The sequence below is a fragment of the Nothoprocta perdicaria genome, unplaced genomic scaffold (assembly GCF_003342845.1).
Source record: "Nothoprocta perdicaria isolate Ctin4 unplaced genomic scaffold, notPer1 scaffold_20, whole genome shotgun sequence".
NCBI lineage: Eukaryota > Metazoa > Chordata > Aves > Tinamiformes > Tinamidae > Nothoprocta > Nothoprocta perdicaria.
The window spans coordinates 1,201,870-1,224,683 of NW_020455205.1; the positions used below are offsets into that span (position 1 = coordinate 1,201,870).

Here is a 22,814-nt window from a genome sequence, read left to right on the forward strand (position 1 = left end):
AAAAAAAAAAAAAAAAAAAAAATCGTTTCACAATTCCAGAAGACACCACTTTAGAAGCACTGATCTAAAGTCCCCTTGTGATCTGATTTGGGGACATGTTGGTATTAAAAGTTTTTTTAACTAAGAGATTTTTATTTTTTTGCTGTTTTGTTTTAACCTGCTCCTGATTCCATCAGAGTGTTCTCTRGATAAGATGAACTAAGTTGCTTTCATTCACCAAAGTTTGAGAATGTGTTGCTACTGCAGCTACCTTTGACTAGGGAAAACCTTTATTGTGAATAATTACGGATTCTTTTCAGGACCTCACTGATGGGAAGCAAAGTGGTTCTCTCCTTCATTTGCAGTACTTAAACGAAAAGCCAGATGGGTCCTGTAGCTAGAGCTATAAAAGAAACTCTCCGATGCTTTTGGTTGGGAGTTCAATACTGTTGCATCCCTAATAGCAACTGCTTCTATTTGAACTYGGGGTTATGAAAGATGAACTGCATTAAATGGTAAATCATTAAATATCGCTGAGTAAAAGCGCTGTGGTGTGTTGGCCTGCCTAAATCACTGGCATCTGTCTCCTCACATGCAAAGAGTTACTCTTTACAATAATGCAGTGAAATGCTGACAGAAGAGCCAGTGTTCAAGCCACACGAAAAACCTCAAATAGGTTTTTTAGGTTTTCAGCCACTAAGGTGACTGGATGATCGATGATTGGCAAATACCAGCTGAAGAACTGATCAGCATTTTGCTGAAATTCTCCATGTGTGCACATGTGAAAAACAAACACACGTCCCTAAGTATTCGGAAATTCTGTTCATGTTCAACTTTCTCCCTGTCAAGTGACTGTCCTGTTTTAAAATCTGCTTCAGTCAGATTTGCCTGATATAGCTAAGCGTTATTGTGACTTCTACCCTATCGCTAGTTTTGCTGGTTTTATCTTCCTTTTATGTAGGATGTGAAGATCACAAACAAAAACATATGCTATTTGAAAATCAGATCAAATCGGGGAGGATGCTGATGGCCTGAGTAAAATTGTTCCAAAGCTAGACCTTTATTTGTCTGCAAGAATTAGTCTCTCTAAAATGTCAGACCAGATTAGTACTGGAAAGCTCCCTATTGTGTTCCATCTCTCGGTGCTCAAACTGAGATCAGCTGTGGCTTGTGAATCTTTGCTGCATTTTTTTCTCTATGCTCAGCTTTGCTGTTTTGTGTTTGGAAAGTGGTTGCTACTGCTTTCCACACTGTTTATGGTTTATGCTGTCAGACCTTTATCACTCTGTACTGTCATATATTCAAGCATGACGTAACGAAAGAAATGAGCGTGACCATCCAGTGCTTGCAGCTCAGACTTCTTTATCCTCTTCCATGCTAAAATCCAAGTAAGATGTGAAGCACTCAGTGCTTCATCTCAGCATTGTTAATTTAGTCTTGTATAGATGAAAGAAAAGGATTGTTCTTAACCTTTTTAAGGAAAATGGTCATCTTATGTGGTGACTTAGCTGGGAATTGTATGAAAACTTTCAAGGTTATACTGTTATTTATTTCAAGGTTATACTGTTGTTTGTACCAAACGTAACAAATTCTTGTTGAGGTTTTTATTCGTATTGAACCTATAACCACTAGCAGTGGTCTACTCATAGCTCACTAGATCTGTGTGGGATAAACATGGGATGGGAATTTCTTCATGAAACAGTAATGCTGTCCAGACTTACAAATATGCACATATACTGCAGGCTGCTCCACGGTTTAAGTTACAAAATTACAAAAGAAGAGTTCAAATCATTCTGTATTTACTTCTATGCTCTTCTCTTTCTTCATGTAATAGTTTCAAAAGACTCATGTTTAAACAGCCTCTAATTACAAAAGGCAATGCTGGAAAAAAAGCTATTTTTCTCATTATTCCCTTTTATACACTAGCTAGTGAATGCAATCATAGGAAATAGTCAAAGATGATATTGTTAYAAGCAGGGAACTCTCTTTATCTTTTCAGAACGTGAGGCAATTCCTGCTTTACTAAATGAGCACAGTGAAGGGTATTTGTCTCTAAGGGAAGCCCGGCTTGTGATACTTGGTGAGGAATCACAAGAGCTATGTCATAGAAAAGCCAGGAATTCATTCGGACATTGCTCTGTGCACTTCTTGGCATGGGCACATAGGGAAAATGGGATCCAGAGGACTTCTAAGCAGTGAGAAAGAAGATTAACCCTATGGTATATGGCATCAGCTTTGGAGTCTCTTTCATTTCTAATGCTCAGCCATACGGCTGTGCATTCACCCAGAGGCATGTGCCATCCCCTTGTTCTCTGCGGTCCAAAGGCTTATTAGCTGATTAGCACAGATTAGGTGACCACTTCTGACTGTCCACTGATCTAACAAGGATGTTGCCTGCCTGTGCTGTCCAAGAGTAAACCGGAATAATAGGCCCTGCCAAGTTAAGATGTCAGTATGAGATGCTCTTGGTAGCTTGTGGTCTCCAGAGGTGCAATTTGGGAATGAAGTGTTCAATGAGTGAAGCTCTTGCACTGGAAAAACCATGCAGGTTTTATGTGTTCAGAATGAATGGGGCTGATGTTTCTATTTATTGTTTACAGATGTGGATATAGACTAAATGCTCCTTTTCTTTACTATTGTACAGCTGAAGAATAATAGGAAGGAATAGAGCATGAAAACTGATTCCAACTGCCCTATCTCTCCTCATTCCCCTTAAATATTTTGTAATAGCCAGCTGTGGCCAGTATTAGTAGGTGATRTGTATGTTATTGTTTGTGTGGCACTTAATTTTGAATCTTATTTAAGCGATCTTAAACACTTGCATAACACAGGAAATAATCTACTGCTGAGCTGCGAAGAAGTCTCACTTCTGTTCCCTCATGCTCCCGGTCACCTTTCTGCTATTACTTCCTGTGCTAGGGCTAAGTTTAGGCTGGGAGAATTAGATCATACCTCCTAACTTTAGTTTCCCTTTCATCACCCTAGGAGTGCCCTGTTTACCTAAGCACTTGGTTAAATGTGCCCTTGCTCTTGGGGAGGCTGTTGACAAAGMGCGCATCCCTTACAATTTCTTTCATTGCTAATAGGGTATAAATTAACCTATAAATCATCTTGTTCTTAACAACATTCAAAAAAGAGGCCTCATGGTGAAGGGTATCATCAGGTGTGTGTTTGTGCGTTGAGACACATCAGCTGTGCCCACAGTGATAGGCTCTGCGTGTCCTGTGTTTACAGCTGTTTGTGCTGGAAACCACATGGGAAAAAATGTAGCCACCCCTCCTTGGTCAGGACAAAATACCAGCACCCGMCGTTCCCAAGAAGTCTTTCTTAATCCCTGTGATTAAGTACAAGAATTTACCCACCTCTTCCCCATTCATCCCTTATCTCTCGCCCATTCTTACGCCGGAGACACAGTGGTTAGGATTGAACCCTGGGAAGCAAGAGCTGGAGTCCCCTGTCTGGGGATGCTCACAGCACTGTCAGTCTCTCCGTACTGAACAATTACAGTAGATGGTAACATTATAAAGCTGTTCTAAAACAAACCAAAATCACTGCCTTGCRTTCCCCAAGCTGCTGCTGCTTCCAATCTGACTGCAACTGTATCAAAAATACAATATGAATAAGCTTTAAAAGCTTAATTTAAAATAAAGCACTAAGCAGCTTTTACTACCTGAAAAGCTCAAAGATGCTGTGTATCTTTTTGCTGTTTTCCTTTCTTTTTAAAGCAGTTGTACTAATCAATTTCTTTTCAAAGCAGTCTAGTTCCTAGCAGTTTCCTAAAACTGAAGAGAAATTGCTGTTCTTTGTAAGTTAAATCAATCTCTGAAGAGCCTTATAAGAATAAAATAGCTTAAGGATGAAACAGCAGTAAGAAAGATCCATCTACCAATTTATCAGTCTATCTATTTTCTAGCCATATCTATCCATAATGGTTAAAAGTTTTAAAGGACACTAAATTTAAGTATTTTATATTGCTTTTTATAAGGGCAGTTCAATTTATCTCTATTCCTTGGGAAAGATGGATATTGTCACTGCACGTTGTAGGCTTGTGTTGGCTAAAAGGAGTCAGCGGCATGACAGCATTTATAGAAGGCATGAGCTCAAATGTCAGTAGAGCATCCAAAAATGGATGAAGCATCACCCAGCCACTGCCATCTGTTGAGTGTTTTGTGACAGCTGTATCTCCTGACCAGGGCTGGGGCAGATAATCATGAAAGGCACAGAGGAAGTGTGTAACAGTTATATAGACAGAGGGGAGGGGGGAATTCCACCTTTAGCATGGATTTTAATTGCACCATAATGATTTTTTAACAGATGCCGTGGTATGTAGCTTAGGCCCTGGCTTGATTTAAAGCAAACAATAAACCACAGTGCAGTTGAAAAGCAATTGAAAATTCCTCTGCAAGAAGGTTTTGTCCTGGGTAAGTGCTTAATAGTGCTTTTCCCAGAGACTTTGCCCTAAAGATACTCCTGCCATAATAAAAAAAAAAAAAAAAAAAAAAATAATAATAATAAAACTGCCTCAACCGTTGTGTGTCAACAAGACTATCAAAGCAAATATTTTTGTTATTGACTTACTAATGTGAGTATGGGGTATTTTAAACAGCCTTTCTCTTGAGGGGGTGGGGTTCTTGGCTGTCAAATTTGAGATAACAACAGTATAAAGTACACTTAAAGCCAACTAAAGCAGAGGACTGTGGAATAGACTCGAATCATTCTAGCTTTTCTATTATTTTTTGTAGCATATGGAACTACCTTCTTCCTCAAGGCATACAAAACTGTCATCTGACTTTATTGTTTCTGAYGCAACCTCTCATAAGCTGGGCAAGATGAACTGGCAACCTGGACAAGCCGTGAAATCAATGGCACAGACAGTAGTGAGGGGTAGATGCAAAGGGATGTCTTTGATGTAAAAGCCTTTTCTTATCCTCTTATCTAACCCTTCCCTACCCGTAGCCACGTCCCATATTGTTCTGTCACTTCAGTATGTCAGGGTCTCTGTTATTACAGCTCTAGGTTATCCAGCAGATGTTGCTGTAAACTGGTACCAGGTGGACATGGGAGTTTAATTCATCCTTTCCATAATCCTAATAAACCACACTGCTCACGAAATAGAGTTGCTTAAGTTATGTCGCTTATGAGCATAGCTAGTATTAAAAGCTGAGACTTTAGCACAAGTTCAGGTAACTTTACGAGTCTAGAACTTTACTGACACATTTATGTAACTTTAGGCCAGCTCTGCAGTTATCTAAGAAGACGGAAGTTCAGCTATTAAAGCGTACAATTCTTTGACCTTTATGATTTGAAAGCAAATTATGAAACTGCAATCATAGTGTAATGAAGGTGATGAGATATGCCTGAGTCTAAAGTAGCCTGAAATGAATAAACTCAGTGATGTACTGATGCAGATAAGCCTCAACAATGATTTTTTTCCCTTTGTAAGAAGTAGGGAGGTTCTGACTGTAGCCAAAGCTTAGAAGGGTCTTAGTGCCTCTGAAGATGTGAGCCCTCCTGAACACAGATAACAGTTTTTCTGTAATCCATCCAGAAAACAATTCTCATGAGGACATACAAGTCAAAGGTGACCTGCAGGGCTGGTTCCTCTGTTATCAATTCCAGCAAGAAAGCAGGCTGTGTTGTGACTGTAATATCCTTTAAGGCAGCACTGTTTTTTTTTTTTTTTGCATCCATTCAAACACTAATAAGATGAGAAAATGCATAATTAATAACAGTAGGAGCAGGGATGCCAAAGGCCATGATTTGCCTTAGTGTTATGTTTGTGTCATTGTGTTACATATCCAAACTGTTCTGCTAGCTCAGTTACCATACTCAACGCTAACCTTAGCTAGGTTAAACTTCTCTGGCTATTTGAAGTAAGAGCAGATATAGAAATAATTCTATGTAATGTATGGTGAGTCCATAGTATTGGGTCKCATGCAGGAAAAAAAAGTATGCACATGTATAAAATGTATGTAAAAGCAGTACAGGCTTAAAATACAAGTTCTGCTTCTGGGTCACTRGAAGGCTCTGGTTTATGGCTACATTAGCTTTAACAAAATTGTTTGGCATTTATATCTTTTTATTTTACAAGTTTACTCTGAAAGAAGCTAGTGAAACAAAACATAAGTCTTTCCTCCCCCTCAAAGTCACTTTTATGTTTCTCCTTTTTTTAACATGGCAAAGTGGTTGTAAAAYGTACTCTTGATTCTTAAATAAAACAGTGTGTAAGTCGGATAGCTATGGGAAGTGGGCCCCTCTCTCCACATTTTATAGACCGCACAGGACCTCAAACAGGAACACTGATACTAAATGTTGGCTTTTTTCTTTTTCTTTTTTTCTTCTTCTTTTGATTTATGCATGGTGCTTCATATTGCTGAGAGATGGAAAGCAAGAGTGTGGGCATTTCTAAGAAATGGTTAAGGAGAACTGTTTCTTGATAATCAAGATGACAAAATGAAGTTCAGTTGTAACACCATTCAGTGGGAAATGGGTGATTTCAGAACAGCTATTCAGATTCCTGTGAAACTTAACAAGGAACTGGATTGCCACTATGAGAAGAATAGGACAGACCATATAATTCGACATCTGGGGTCCAGGAAGACCCCCAGTTGTGGGTACTATTGAAATTCAAAACCAAAAAAGAAGAGTGCGGGGAGGGGGGGGAACCTGAAATAGCACCAATTGTGATGCCTGCCTTGTTTATGATTAAGGCTGATTAAAAATGCAAAAACTACATTTCATTGTGAAAAAGAGTRAACTGGAAGACAGGGAAAGAAAAGGCTTTAGGATTCAATTTTGTAATTTTTAAATCCGAGGATTAAATGTGGAAAGGAACAGAGCTGCAGCATTTTGGGGATTGTTTTTTTTTTTCCCCCCCTCGTTGTTTAAGTCTGCAATTGTGTGCTCTTTTTTCCAAGGTAAGCGAATGTTAAGTGCACGGAGATACCATTGCTCCGTGCTTCCATGCTAATAAGGCGTGCTTCCCACAGTGTGTGACAGAAGGGATGAATGCCGGGCAGCGCTAATGGTTAATTTGTAGTGGCATGTGTGTTCCCTGAATGTTTGTGAAGTTTCGTGCTTCACTGTCGCACAATTGAATCGCTCCTTTTCTATTTTTTTTAAGATATAGTGATATGTAAGGAGATGAAGCAATGCTGACAGAGTTCTTGAACGATTCATTGTCCTCTGCAGCCTATTCACTTTAATAATAAAGCTCCTTCAGCTAGCTCATTTCTCACGATTTGGGGGCTGCAGCGCGTCCTCATCTCGTAATTTCAGCACTGACCACAGTTTAAAATGTTAATTACTGTGGAAGCTGTCAGAGATAGCGTCGAAGCACAGTGATGCTAATCTATGTCATGGATTTGGAACTCCTTGGGGAAGCACATGTTTAGACTTACTGCTGAGTGAACATGACTGCCAGGATTAGAGAGGCCGCGGACAGTGAAGAAAAGCAGTAATGCTCCTTCTGACGAGCACGTCAACAATGGGCCGATTGTCTGCTTACACTTTGGGGCTCAACAGCCCAACTGCTGCGAAACCCTAGGTGAAAAACTGCTATCAGCAAGGAGTCTTGATGTTTCCTCCGTGGAGCTAGACGTTGTCAAGGATTCAGCTGAACCACCCTAGTGAGTGTGCAGGAAGCCAAACAGGATATTCTTGTGCAGGCCCTGTTTTGGGCAATTATGCAAYACTTGAGCTCGTGTGTCTATTCCAGAATGGGTAACACACCTCTCAAAGGCGCAGGGTGCCTTCAGCAGCGACTAGCGAGTGAAATATTTGTAGGAAAAGTGCTCCCGATTGAAATCAGGGTGTTTATGGGTTTTGGTTTTCTTCAGAAAGGATTGCTTCACCCTTTGTGCACCTCAGAGCTAGGAAATTATTTTAATYTAGTTTCACTTCCTGTCTTTTTTACAATGAGTAATCTAAACTTTTTTTTTTTTCCTTTAAAAAAGAGTACTGGATTAAGGGAGATGATCAAGGAATGATCCCTTCATTGTACAGCCTTAGGTACTTTTTTGGGCTTGATACCTGACAATCAGTTAAAGGTGCTGCTACATTTTAGTSCAGGTGCCTTTTCTTCCCCAGCAAGCCACAGACTTGTCCTGGACAGTCTGGATACCTTAAAAATAAATAAATATAATAATAAAAATGTATTTCTGCATGCAGTAGTAGARCCTAGTGGAAAAAAACAGTGGAAGCTCTAGCTGCGTGGGTGTGTGCACACACATGCGTTTACAGTAGTGTATTCTGGTTTTACTTAAGTATTTGTTTCACTTGGGCCTTCTTGCATTTGTTTCTCTAAATAAAAAACATGTTTAAAGCAAAGATCTTTCAKAAGTTAATACTCGGAATCCTGCCATCTCCTATTTGTGTCAAAGATAGGAAGAAGACCACTCGTGAGAGTTAAGGATGGTGCTCTGGCAATGATGCGTTTGCCCCCCTTCCTTCAGAAAAAAAGCTTTGGCAAACACAGTGTGATGGATGTTGTTGTGCTCTGTGAGTTATGGCATTTGCATAGACTGTCCCATGCCATTGCAAGAGCCTTGCAGAAAGAAATGTGCCCCTCCCAGAAATTTAAGAGAACAAAAACAAATCCTTTATTTAAATAACGCTAGAAACGTGAAAACACAAAGTCCAAATGATCTRTGGAGACTGGCCCAAATTCTGCAATGAGAAGCTGAACCAGAGTAAGCAAACCAAACTGCAAGAATGTAAGTGAAGGCAGAAARCACTGCATTATTTGCAACTTATTGCACTCTTTATCTCTAGTCCAGCAATCCAGTGATACCAGGCTTGCTCTGGGACCGCCACAGTATGACACTGGTACTGAGCAAAGAGGAACGCTTGGCCTTAGTTATCGCCTGCTGCTTTTGTTAGCAGTTTACACAGGTCCTTTGCATCATTTTGGTTCATTTATTCATAGAATTACACTGCCTTTCACTTGTACATTGAATAAAAACACATTCCTCACARAAGAGCGAGACCAAGGCACAAAATACTAATATCTTTGTGCTCCCAGAGACATCTTAAGGTTAGGTTTTATGGGACAATTCAGCAGACTGACCCATCTTTCTTCAGTAGGTTTTTTTGTTTGTTTACTTTTTAAACAAAAGACAGAAACATAGCACAAATATATGTATATTTTTACCTTAGTGGAGAATATTTTTGCTGGGGTGTCAGACAAGTGCCAATTTTAGTACAGGGGAAGCAGTAAGAGCACGTGGCTGGAAACAAAGCAGGGCAGTGAGGCTGCAACCCCCATCAGCAGCCAAAGCTGTCAAGCTGTCTCAACTGTTGTGTGAAATCTCAACCTAAAGGAGGATTTAGGCAAGAAATCTCTCTCTCTTTCTTTTTTTTTTTTTTTTTTTTGTGCTGATAGCTTAAAAAGTAACAAAGTTCATTCAAATTGAAGAAATAGAAGTTCTTAAAAAAATAAATAAATAAAATAAAATAAGCCTGCAGGTCCCCTAGTAAAGGTATGCAGGAGCAATCTTTCATTTTCTGGTAACAGATAGAATGAGACTAAGCTATTTTTGCTAGTGTTTTTTTTTCCCCCTCCTCATCCCCTCCACTGTTCTAATATGCTTTTTGTCCTGTTTTTTCCCCCGTATTTGTCCTTTTCATCTCCTTTAAGATTTTGTTTGCTTTTTTCACCTTTTTTCTATCCGTGATTAAGATTCAGGCAGTTCCTTTGTATTTGCTTACATCCTTGCACTTCTGCCACAGTCATCAACTCTCAGTAGCTTAGTGCAAACTTTCTAGCATTTAGTTTCTTTTTTTATTTTTTTTTCCTGGTTTCTTGACTTTCTTCCTCCTGGATTCGTGTTATTTCATGACCCTTTCCCTGAGTTTTGGCTTTTTGTTTATTTGACATTTTATAAAGAAAAGTAAGCTCAAAAATGCTTAGGTAACCAAAAGAGGCATGGAAGTTAAAGGAAATAAAAGTACAAGAGTTTATTTTTTTCTCTTTTATRAGAGGACAGTCATAAAGGACAGGATCGTGATTTCTAGAAGCCCTGCACATCATTTTTGAGGGCTTGAGATGTCACCCTTCAGGTTTCAGCAGTGTGTTACGTTACATCTGCACAGAGGGTGCTGAGGAGCTTTGAATTTGCATGAGAGTCACTGTCCCTTCCAAATTTACTGCAGAGCCATAATAGAAAGCTTTCTGTGTAAAATGTAATTGACTTTGAATCAAACACAGCAATCATCACAGGATGTGATGTAGCTTATAGTGGAGTCTCACGGGCTGCATTACTCTGAGACCTATCTGATAACTTAAAATCTTTAAACTGGGGGTAGCCTTCCATCCTCCCCCTCTTTCCAGAGGTCCTCTGAAAGACCTGTCTGGATTCACATCCGAGTCTTAAAGCTGTCATTGCTCCTGTTTGCTGTCGCTAATGTCGCTCCCATGTCGGCAGCCCTGCTGAGCGCTCCCTGCACTGGTTCCCACCAATAGGTGTGGTGGACCAAGCACTTCCAGAAGGGCAATCAGCAGCCTTCATTAATAACTAGGTAACAGTATCCAGCCTGCAGGCTACTACCTGTTGGCAAATTGCTCGCTGGGTGCAAAGCTTGTGGTTTTTGCTCAACTGGTTGAGTGCCTTGTTGTCAGGTTTCTCACTGGAGGAAGGTAATGACAGTCGTGGAGTGGCTTTGCTGCTGGGGCTTTGGGTCTTCCTCAGGCTTCTCATCTCCAGGCTAAGCCCTCTCGCAGGAGTCCAGTGCTGTAAGCAAGAGCAGATTAGGCTTCCTCAGGATACCGATTAAGGCCTGGAGTTGCTTTGGTTATGTTGATCAGCCTTACTGCAGCGGAAATGCCAGCAAAYTTGCTTGATTGTCAGTAGTGTGTTTTTTGTTTGTTTGTTTTCTGATACTTTCAAGTGCCTCCCTTTCATGAAACCAAAAATAGATAAATTCTTTAGCTCACTGAGAAAGATTCGTAGAAGAGAACGGCTTACAAAGGTTAGTGAGGGGGGCGGGAGAAACCTCCAGCACACCCTTTTAGAGCAGCACAGCAAATCTCTATCTTAAGTGTTGCTGTCACGTACATATGGGTGAATGAAGCAACATGAAGACACCGTAAATAAGCCAAGCCTTTGCGTCAGACTAATCACTAGGTAGACCAGAAAGTGCTCTGCCTGGTTTAATGGCCGACATTGTATCCTATTACACTGCTGACTAATGGACTTTTCAGACAGAATTTCATACTCTAGACTTGGCCTCAGGTTTTACTGTTTTAATATCTCTGTCAAAAAGGTGCCAGTTCTTCATGCATCTATGTATATTCACTGCGTTTCTTTGGGTAGACATGATGTTAATTTTCTAGCTGTATTTCATATTAAAATGAAAAACAAACAAAAGGAAAGGGAAAATCACAAAGTTTCTGTCTTGGGAGGGGGAGGAGACGAAAAACCACCCCAACAACACCAAACAGCAGAGCCCGTTTTTCAGGTCACACGATTACAAAAATGCTTGAATTAGCTCTTAGGACTTCTAACCTCGTGGTACATCAGACTGGTATTTGTCAAGCAGGCGCATGGCTTGCACCAAGTGATTTTAGCAACTCCGATGGGGCTATTTATGGTGTGAATTACTACTCAGCATGAGTAAGGAGATCAGAATTAAGCCCAGATATAGTCAGAAGGAAAGACAGTTTCATCTGATTTGTCTATGATAGATCTGCCCTGCTGCTAACTCCCTGGTCTTTCATTTAGCTTCTTTTTAGAGACTTTTGTTAAGACTTCCAAGGAGTCCTGGGAGGACAATTGAGCTTTTATGGTTTTTTTGCAGAAGTAGAGAGAAACAATCAAGTTGCTGGTTTCCTGGTAGTGTTGATTTATTTATTTTCTGTTCACCCTGCAAATATATATATATATATTTTTTTTTTAAATTAAATTTTTAAATTTTTAAATTAAAAAAAAAAAAGGAGGCAAGGAAGTAGACTTGAGCTTCGATGAGGGATCGAAGGGGAAAAGCTTCTAGGTTAATATGCAGATAAGGATTTCCCAAGCATGAAACAACATTATGATCAGTCCCTATGGCGGGGAGAGTTACAGCCTCTTTTTCTAAGAGAACAGTTTTCCATCTGAGAACGTTCCTGCTCTGAAAGACGTAGTAGCTAAAGAAATCAAATGGGTTTCTCACAAGAGGCTACAAAAATGAAATGATCCATTTCAAACTCTAAAGTTGTCAGGATGGCTGCTGACCTCAGTGGTGCAAAACAGCTCATCAGCTCATCACTGAGGATCTGTCCCTGGGTGGCAGGGGCAGTACCACCCCGTGGGGAGCACAGGATGGAAAGAGCCTGGACTGGAGGCCCAACTGGGACCCCTTTGACCTGTCCCACACATGTGGGAGAAGCTTTTCTTGAAGCTACTGTGGAGTGGCTTCATCTGGCTAGGAAATGTCTCCTGCTCTCTGGCCCTTACATGAGGCAGCCCCAGCAAAGCAGGGGGTCGGTGTCTGTTGCAAGTTGGCTCAAGGAATTAACAGCTTCTGGAGCCAATGATCCCAAAGTTTACTTGGGATCATGCCCTTAGTTAGCGTCCTGCAGCAAAAAAAAGACCTAGAGTTTAGCAAGGAAACTCTCTCAGGGGTTGATTGTATTGATGACTGTAACCAAGCCTGGCAGCCCTTGGATCTTACTGCTCTCTCTGGGCCTAATCAAAGGCCATTGACGTAAACTTTCATTTGACTTSAGAGAGCTGTGGATCAAACTCTGAGTCTGCACTGACTGAATCTGCCCTCTCCTCAGACACAACCACACTTTAATTTTTTTTTCCTCTGAGAGGCCTGGAGCCTCATTCCTGCGACTCAAAGYGAGTAGGGCATTTTGTGGTTCTCTAAGATACCCAGAAGTGACTTTTTTTTCTCCTTTCGCAATACAGTTTCACATTATACCTGATTCAGAGAAAGTGTTGGGTGACACCAAAAGTCACATCTCTGGCCGTGCACTCCTGAGTGTTGTTTACCTGATGSCAGATTTTTGAGGTCATATGATCTAAGTGAGATGATTTGACAGAAAATTAACCAAATTTAACATTCCTCCCCAAAAGGAATCACTGTACTTTCAGCAGTTTTCAGCATTTGCCATGGAGTAGTGTAATGTGACTCGGTGCCCCGAAAGTCTACAAAGCTCTGCCAGGGGCATTATATAAAAGCAGAGTCAGTTTGGATCAAGRCAGAGATCACAGACAGAAAAAACTTTAGGAAGAATTCAAATGAAAATAATATGAAAAGTGTCATTTGCCAGTGCACAGAGCCTGGTCCTGAAATATGAACTAGATACTGATCCAAAGATAATGGTTATGATGGATATTAGGAGTCTGAAAACTGCACCTAATGTGTATTGTTATGCTTGCTACAATTCACCTTTTTTTTTTTTTCTCTCTTTCTCTGGACCCAATTAGCTGTCAGTCCAACTTGTGCGTCTGGTTTAAAGGAGCTTGTTCCTGATTTTCAGCCAAGTTCATGGGCCACTGCAGATATAATGTCACAGCAAATAGGGGAATTTCTTTCCATTCTTCACTCTTTCTCTGCTTCATGCATTCTTTCAAGCCCAGTTTTAAATCCTTGTTAGCATGCTGCCTTTTACAGCGTTCTTTTGCGTAGACACTGATGCATAGATAACTTGAGATTTACATGATTAGTTTTTTTCTTGCTTCAGATATAAGCTCATTTTAATTTTTTTTCTAGTTTACGTGGTGTAAATGGCATCTACTCGCATATTATTCCAATTTCAAAGTACACCCTTAAACCTCACTTAAAGACCTGAACACTTTTGCTTTGGATATGAAGGTTATGGTCTGAAAGGAACTATCATTACCTTCCAAATATTAGCACTTTCAGCATATCTATGCCTATTGAGAATCTAAGTAAGTGTTCTTAGTTTCCCTTGGCACAGTAATGAAGAATTTACCCTATTCTTTTTCTTCTCCATGTTTTGAAACTAAAGCTCAGTCTGTAACTGAGATGTGTAATATATCTCTTGGACAGATAAAGTTCATATCAGATTCAAGCTACCTGGGTGTTTTGGAGCTCTGCTTTTATGTCAGGTTTTTTGGATTTTGTGAGGTTGGGGGCAGACTTGATATGAAAATTCATATTAATTGTAACTTTCAGTGATATCCATTAGTAGAGGCAATATTCTTTGAAAAAAAAAATGAGATACTGAATCAGACTGTGAGGAATAAATTGGGAATATGTTCAAATTCTTATTGGAAAATTATTCAGAAAAAAATGAAATTACTTTGTTCTAAACAGAACAAATGGAAGAAGACTTAATTTTTAAAGGCAAAAGTGAAGCAATTCACTTTGTAAGACTAGTGAACATCCTTCCTGAAATATGTTTAAAGTTCTTCTGTCTTCTCACAGTGAATTATCTGACATTTGTGAGATAGCTTACAACCTCCCACATTTAATCTACAGCAGCAGCAGCACAAGCAAACGCTAGGAAACTCTAAGTCCTGTAGTTATTGTCACTCTAAGAAAAGGAAGCTGTTAGTCCCCTTGCAAAAAAATTCACAAGTGATGGGAGATGTCTGCAGTTTCCGAAATCTCGGAGAGACAAACAGCCCATCTTTCTTGCTTGATTTCTACTAGGGAGAGTCTAAATCACAGAAGGGGATAGCTCATGGTCTGTATTTCCCTCTGCCCCCACAATCTGTTACAGCAGCACTTTTCATGTTTGGCTGTAGATTGAAACTAGGACCTTTTTGTCCTAATGATCTTGTACTGATCCAAACTTAGTAAAGTCATTGCACTTGGCCGCAATGATCTCTGCGGTCCAGGAGCAGTGATACTTGAATTTTGCTAACATTGCTGTGAAATGCCAGAGCTGAAGGCTTCTAGTCATGTCCAGAGTAGGCCAGAACATGTCTTCTCATCAAATGCAAAGCAATCGTAGATCATGTCTGTCTCAGTATAGAGACTTTTACATCCTATGGGCTGTTTGCTGTGACCCTGGCCTGGGGAACTCATGGTGAAGACGCAGCTATGTGTTTTGCCAAATTTAGTGTGGAGAAACTGTTCAGAGTAAAGCATGTCTGCTGGGCTACACTATCTACCCTCTCAAAAGAGATGCTATAACGCTCTTTTGCTTTTGTTAAGTCTTTGAGAGGCTTTGTTATGAGCTCAAAGTAGGGTGAAAACAAGTTTCAAAAGCACAGCATTGCTGCAGAAAGGATTTTCTATTTTCTCATCAGTAATTAGGTGACTTCTTAAAAAAGATGCTCTCCTCCTCAAAAGCTGCATTAGCAGCTAGAGRCATGGAACCAAAGCTTCCCAAATGGCCACTTGTGTTGTTGGAACATTCAAGGATTCACTTGTACTGATTTCCACATAATTCTAAATAAACCCCATTGAATAAATTGGGAGATAAGTTTTCTTAGCATTGCAAGTAAACAGCTTTCATGTATTTCCTTATTTACAGGAATATAGGATTAGTATGATATTTGTCCTTTATCAGAAATACAAACTTAAGCTATGGGATTTGCAAGTTGCCTTCATTTTTTTTTTTTTTTCATTTCATAGTAAGGAATTCTTAGGCCTCGTTCAGTGAGTGTAAATGTTCCTGTTAAGTGCATTTGAGAGCCCATTATGAGATTTCCTCRAGTATTTTGCTCTCCTTACCTGATTTCATTGGGTTTTTTGAATCAAAGTATTATATTCATAGCTTCTAGAAATCCTTCCTTTGAATCTTGGTGTCGAGTTTCTTTGCTCTTTTCATATTTTAGTGTTTGTGTGTGTTAATTACAGTTATATTGGCATGTATGATCACTGAACAAAAAGCCCTATCAATTTCACCTTTCTGTTCACAATTTTGATTCTGAGATTGTTGTTCTCAAACCTGTTCTGGACTTTCTCCCTTAAGACAAATGAAATTTTCTCTTCGTCTATGGAAAAAGCTATTACCCTCACACCCAAAATGAAACATTCCCAGGAGAAATACTGCCTTGTGTTCAGAACATTGCATTTTATCGTTCTGAGGGATAGGCATCCAGTCTGCCTCCCAGTTTATATTCTGAAAAGATGAGCTTTAGGATTTAGTCACGGGACTGGATTTTCCATTGTCCTAAACCCTTCCTAGTYATTCATGTGAGCGCGCCATGGTGTCAAACGCTACGTCCCATCAGAATGGGGGAACCGTATTGGTCTGAGTATAAGATAAGGTTTTAAAAGACTGAAAAGGGGGGGGGGAATGACCAACTGCTTCCTTGCATTGAACATATGGCCTGTAACCATCTCTTGTGTGCCACRCTTCCTCTGTGCCCCCAGCAGGGTCTGGTTTTAGGCAGGAGGAGGTAGGAGCAAGTGCCGAGTCTTGCACAGGGATGGGTCCCACGTGTCTCGTGCATCTTCCTGGGCATCGGCCAGCATGGCAGGTAGGTTGAGGGCCTCATGGCCATGAGGCTTGCAGTGGGCAGGTCAACAGTGGAGCAGTTTCTATCGTTTATGGTGGAAATTGTCACAAAATGGTCCCTTGGCTTCTCAGAGTGAGGGAGATTTGCCCCAGTTCCCTACTAACGTAAGGGCAAGGGGCAGGCAGGGAAGGTCAGGTAAGAGGGTTCCCAATCTCTAGGCAGATGAGAACAAAAAAATCTTTGTGTTTCCTTAAAGACCTTTTCACTCTTGGTTTCTATAAAGGCAATAGTGTATCAAGAGCAGAATAATGGAAGCTTAATCTTTCGTAAATTGTAGAGGGGTTGTGTTTAAGCTGCAGTTACATCTCAACCAGGCTTCCTGTCAGGGAAATGGGCTAAATTTATTCTTCACCCTTTGAAAAGATAAAGAATATTGTGCCTTTCCTTTGTCATTATGTAGTGCTTAAAACTGTGAAATAGTCTGCTGAAATAAGTTGTATATATTCTTGAATCATAAAAATATCAGTATTTAAGAAAAAAATGTCCTCTGCAGGCCTGTAAGCTTAATGCCGCCGTGATTCTTTTACGCAGCCTATTTAGATAAAGCAACATAAAAGGAGATTAGTTCTTCTGTGTTACAGGTATTTGAAAGGAGAAAAAAAAAACTAATTTAAATATAGCTGCAACCTTGAATCCTTGAGAAAACTATTTTCTAAGGTGATACTGTTTTAAGCATTTAGACTTTTAATTAAGCTGTTGAAACTCAACCTTTCCTGCCTCCCTCCCTGCCTCCCATTTCCAAAATAGACCTTCTCTAAGTAAGTGACCATTGCCAACCTGAGCCAGAGGGCAGCATTCACCGCCGTACAGTGCTCCGATTTGGGCTCCAGATGCATCTAAGCTACCTTTTAACTCCTCTTTCTCTGTATGGTACCAATAAATGTATTAAAAAATGAATTGCTTCATATGGCCTAATGCATAATTGTTAAGTGAATAAATGACATTGCCATTAGCATTCAGTTATAAATACATTTGAATTTTAAACTGCACATATGCTATTTCTCCGCTTGAAACTAGCGGCTTCTGCTTTTAAAAACCGCACCATAGACCCAGTCATGCAATAATAATACTTAGCATCAAAGATGTCAAAGCTCTTCAGAGAAGATCGTATCAATATCTCAATTTGATCCATTAGAGACAGTTATTAAGCCTCTTACTTGAGGCCATGCAGTGATCTAGTGGCAGAACTGATACAAGAATAGCACTCCGTGTCTTAGCTGTGAGCTTGATTTAGTTTATTTACTATTCTGGATATCAATTCCAAAAATAGATTTTATTCATTTCTTTGTTTATTGCTGCCATGCTGTTTTCTCTATCTTATTTTTTTTCTTTCTCTCTCCTCTCTTTTGATAATATTTGAGATCTCCTGTTTCGGTTTAGAATCAAATTCTCCTAGGCAGTTTAGGCTGGAGGAGAATTCCTTGACTGCCCAGTTATTAATAGCTCTGGTTTCACACTTCCCTTCCCCCATGTCCCTTACTCTAATCACTTCTAATAAAATATTTTTGATCAGATTAGCAATGTACGAAAGAATAGAAAGCATTTCTTGGCTCCCAGACACATACAAAGTACTTTATTATTTATTAATTATTATTATTTAAGACAGAACCACAGATAAGATAAACACTTTTGAAAAATAATAAAAGTGAGTAATGAAACACTTGTCTGCTTCACTTGGCAAAGAATCAGTCTGGAGTTATTATCAAATACCAGGAGGGAGTGGAAGAGACAGAGAGGGAGGTGGCTGCAAAGATAATTCAGAGATGGGAATCCTGTGYTCTCTGTTAAGCCTCTGGACACTGAGTTTGCCCACAAAGCTAAATCCTGAAGCAACTTTGGTGACTCCAGTGGACATCTGCTTGCTTGTATTAGCTGAGTATCTAATGTGCTCTGTATTGATTTCAAGATAACATCTCCAGATTTGAATTAGGATATCTAAAAGTAAGGCTTGGCCAGAATTTAATAGATAAGGGTGAGAGAGGTTTCATTGTGTTTTTGTTTTACAGCAGCTGATGAGAGGGTTTTAAATCCACCCTGTTTAAGATCACTTTGAACCCATTTGCAGCTGGCTATTGGCCCTCATTTTGAAATTTAAGAGAAAGCAAACATATTTCAGGAGGTTTATTTCAACCACAGATATAAAACAAGAGAGTCCCAGTGCAAGCTGAGAACCTGCTTTTCAGCAGTGCACATACCACTTCAGGAAAAAAAAACACTTGGAAGGAAGCAGTGGTGTGCAAATCAAAATAAACCTGCACTGAATCTGTGCTTGGGGAAGACTTCAGACCTCTCTTCAGCATCTAAAAGCAACTACATTCCCTGCAGAAGAGAGAGAGTCGGGTTTAATGGTAGTGTCAGTCTCCCACTGAATGACTTTAATTTTCATGATCAATGCAGGCAGGTGGCAACAATGGGCTCTTCAAATAACTAATTGCAGAGGATTACACACTGATTGTTATTTTTTGTTTGTTTGTTTTTTGTTCCTTTGTTTATTAACCCCTGTCTTCCACTACGTGGAATTCTTTACCTGCTCTCAGCCACAAGATTGAGCTCCTGGAACCATTCAACCACTTTTTCTTTATTTCCTCCCTCCCCTCCCTCCCCTCCCTCCCCTTCCTTCCCTCCCTGGAACACCTTTCTGGCACTCCTCAAGGTTCACTAACCAAATAAAAACAGTCCCCACATCCCCCCCACACACGTTGTCACATAAATATAGATTGATTTCTGGCCCAGGATGTGACTGAGTGTATTTTGTTTTGCTTTTTAATGCTTGTGACATTTGTGTTTTAAGTCCACTAATTTTTTTTTTTGTGTGTGTGTGCTTGTTCTTTGTTTCATGTTTCCTGCAGGTGACAGAGCTCCGGGGGCATCATTTTGCCTGAAGCTGAGAGCAATGAGATCTAAGCTCAGGTAAGATCCCTGTAGGGACTGGGGGTGCTGCTGTGGCAGTCTTCATTCTGACTTTGTCCTGATTGCTGTTTCCTCTTATCCTTGAAGTATTTTTGACCTAGTAGTGATGAACATGAAACCCTCTAAAGTTCACATGGGCCTTTAAGCTGAACTTGAGTTAACTTTTCCTTCGACAGTTTTCACCACTGTTATTGAATGCAATGCATCCTGTCAACCCTCTGAACCCACGGGCTAGTCTGGGACCCCAATGTTTATCCCCACATTGCAGCATGACGTGCTGCCACTTAAGCATTTAATTTTATGTTAGGAGACAAGGATTCCCATTGTGCCCTTTACAAAAGAGCCACAAGGAAAAAAGTCCCCCTGTCTTGCCAGCCAAAAGGATCTTTGCCAGCGCCAGGTGGTACGAAGCATGAGGCAAGTGAGAGGGGTGACTCCTGGCACTGCCTGTGCAGCAAGGGTAGCAATTAAAAAAATATGTTGCTTTTGAGAGAGAGGCCAGGAGCATTTGGTGTTTGGTGTCAAGGGACTGAAAAGGGTGCCATGAAAAGCCTTGTAGGGTTCCTAATGAACCATTTTCTGTGCTCCGCCGCCTACTTGGATGATTGTTCTGAGCTGGCTACTGTGTTCCTGTGTCCAGCTCCTGCCAAGCGGTTATCTTCCTGCCTGCATCTGTTTTATTCCATATTCACCTCCCTGGCTAGAAGGGTGAAACTAAATATCTAGGAAGCTGATGGGTTGTGAGCTTTCTGTTTGTTTTCCACTTTAAATAATCTCCTGAATTTCTAGCAGTTGTCTAATTTAATTACTTTGTTTCAAATACCATTTTAGTGAGAAATGTGGAAGTATAGGGACATTAAATCATCCGTACATAAATGTATATACTGTTTGGATGTGCTGTGATGTCCTAGCTTCTCTTTCCCAGTAATAATACTTGAGTCATTGGGCAGAGACAACCAAGCAGCAAGTGAGTTTAGCTGCAAGTGTCACCTTTGCAGACTTCCCAGAGAGCTTTAATGGCTTCATGTAAGCAACAGTACAACGCGCTTTCCTTTGAGTACTAATAACATCGTGTTGTAACTTTATCTTCAGCACTTGTGGTTTCTTCTTTATTACAAAGAGAAAAGCTGTCTTTATATAAGCTTATTTAAGGAACCAAAGTGTATTAACAAAATTAATACTGTGCTAGGGAGGTAAACATTGTAGCTGCAAATTAATTCATAGAATGTAAACAGTGACTGAGGAACTGCGTGCTGAATGACCATTACCTGCTTCAGGAAGGTGAGGCACTGTGATTTATACACTCATGTCACTGGTTCAGATTGCTATTAATAACAACACATTTGATGGCAACTCTATGGTACATCTCTGAWGTTGTGCTTCAAGCTGTGTAAGGTAGACAAGTGTCACTAAAATAGAAAGGTAAACAATTATTGAAGTTCATTCTTTTCAGGATATTAAGTTACATGATCAAAATTCATTTTTTTTTAATTCTAGAACAAAATACTRCTTGAAACAAATATCTCTCTAGAAAATTAGGTCAACTCTGTTTAAAGAGAAATAYGCTGTGCATTGTTGGAACACTATATGTACCAATGGAATGTATTTGTTTATAAATTCATATGGTCATAGGAGAGCCTCACTAAATTTGAAAAGAAAAAGATGTGAAAAAGACTTCAATGAGATAACTGGGATGGAAAGCACAGATAATGCAGGCTCCAACTGAATTTATAATATTCACTTTTGTATGTGAAATATGTTCTTTATTTGGGAAAAGAATGTGAATATGAAATACATTGCATGCCAGTAATTCTTTAGATTTTCAATCCATTCATCAGAATGGAAGAAAGAAATCTTTTCTGTATTCCTGCTCTTTTTCCAAATTCCCAGTCTCTGTATTTTGTGTCTGTCTGTTTCTCTCGGTGCTCCATGGAGAGGCTGTTCACAATTATGCCTTGCTAGTAAAACAAGGTAAAATAATATAAAATCCCATTGCATTGTCACAGAGATAAAGCATGTGATAACTTATTGTTTTAGCTGATCAGCAGGGTGGCCTGCTACAATGAATTCCCCTTTCCTAGTTTTGGYTTATCTTCTGATTTCTGAGAGACACAACAAAGAAAAAATATAATAGCAATAGTCTTTTTTTGCTTTCACATGAACATGAATATTGTAATAGCATAGTCAGTGGAGGGAAAGGACAAGGAATCTGTGCAGCACTTGAACAGCACCAACACCCCACACTTGCCTGACTCCATGTGGAGACACTAGGCTTTTGTAGCAGCACTTGCACTGTGGAATAAAAACACATTCAAGTTCTGCCCTCAGTATGAGGTCACCTGTAGTCTGCATGTAAAGTTATATCTTTTTACTGTTATCTAAGATATCTCTTCATAAACTAAGCCTGTGGTAACTAACATAGCTATCATAATTTTCTGCACTAAATTCACAGTTTAAGTAGTTCAGCTCTTGGGCATGACTTTCTGGACTATACTTGTCGATTATTGCAGAACTTTCTGCAAAAGGAAAGGTCTGTAGGTCTCCCCTACAAAACTTTCTTTCATCTGGGAAGATCAGTTAAACCATCAGAATATTGAGCATTTTCTAAGAAAGAATTAACAGGCTGCTTCTGCATGTTATGTATTTGCTTTGAATTGTTGCCGTCTCTCTTGGTTTGAGCAATAGGGAAGAAAACACAGAGCTTCCCTGCATCTTATCCTGCTGTGCATGAGAASGTGTCCTGTGCTGCATGGGTTTTAGATCAGGCCATAGTGACTAATTTTTTGGGGAAACCCTAGTTAAAATATTCTCAGCGCATAAATGGTAGTAGAAAATTGAGATGATATAATGTGTTCTCAGTGCACTTTTTTTTTTCCCTGAGGTGCTGTGAAAAGAGTAATGCAAATTTCTGAGGTAAGAAATGTATTTGCCCACCCCTTGCTCAGTAAAACACTGAGCAACTCTCCTCAGAGCTGCGCTCAAGAGGGCATGAAATCCATGCCACAGGTTTCAGGCTAGGGCCTGGCATCTTCATTAAATGCCTTAAATTTTATGGTGGATATCGCAGGAGTGAGGTTACCCAAAGAACTTGCATCATATAACCCAGTGATGTCCATTAAATGTTTGCCAGCCCCTTCACCTCCTCGAGCATAGCATTGGCTGCCACTAGGAAGGGCTTTAACAATCAACTCCAGTTCTTTGAGGGAGATCTTGTGCCCTTCTGAGACCACTGAGAGGCTGCTGAAGCTCTTTTTCTGGGACTAAAATAGATGCAAATTGTGCAGATGGAGAGGAAGCTCCAACAGCGGTTGAATGCAATCTGTGAACGCTTCTGTTTCATTTATAGTGATGCTACCTCGGCATTTGCACTTAAAAGGAACAATAAAGAGGTGTCAGAACAATCGCAAGGCTGCAGAATTTAAACTGCGGCAAAGACATTTTGAGCCATGTGAGATGTTGCCTGCTAAAGATCTGCTTTTTCCGTTAGTTTTTGTTTTT

At 40.0% G+C, this 22,814-nt stretch overlaps 1 long non-coding RNA gene across 2 annotated transcripts in view; it reads left to right on the forward strand.

Moving 5' to 3' along the window:
* Positions 1-22,814, forward strand: part of LOC112946185 — a 101,162-nt gene that overhangs the window by 23,470 nt on the left and 54,878 nt on the right. For both annotated transcript variants that reach the window (XR_003249176.1, XR_003249175.1), the window contains exon 2: positions 19,256-19,316. This is a non-coding gene — a long non-coding RNA (uncharacterized LOC112946185). The remainder of the gene's footprint in view (positions 1-19,255; positions 19,317-22,814) is intronic.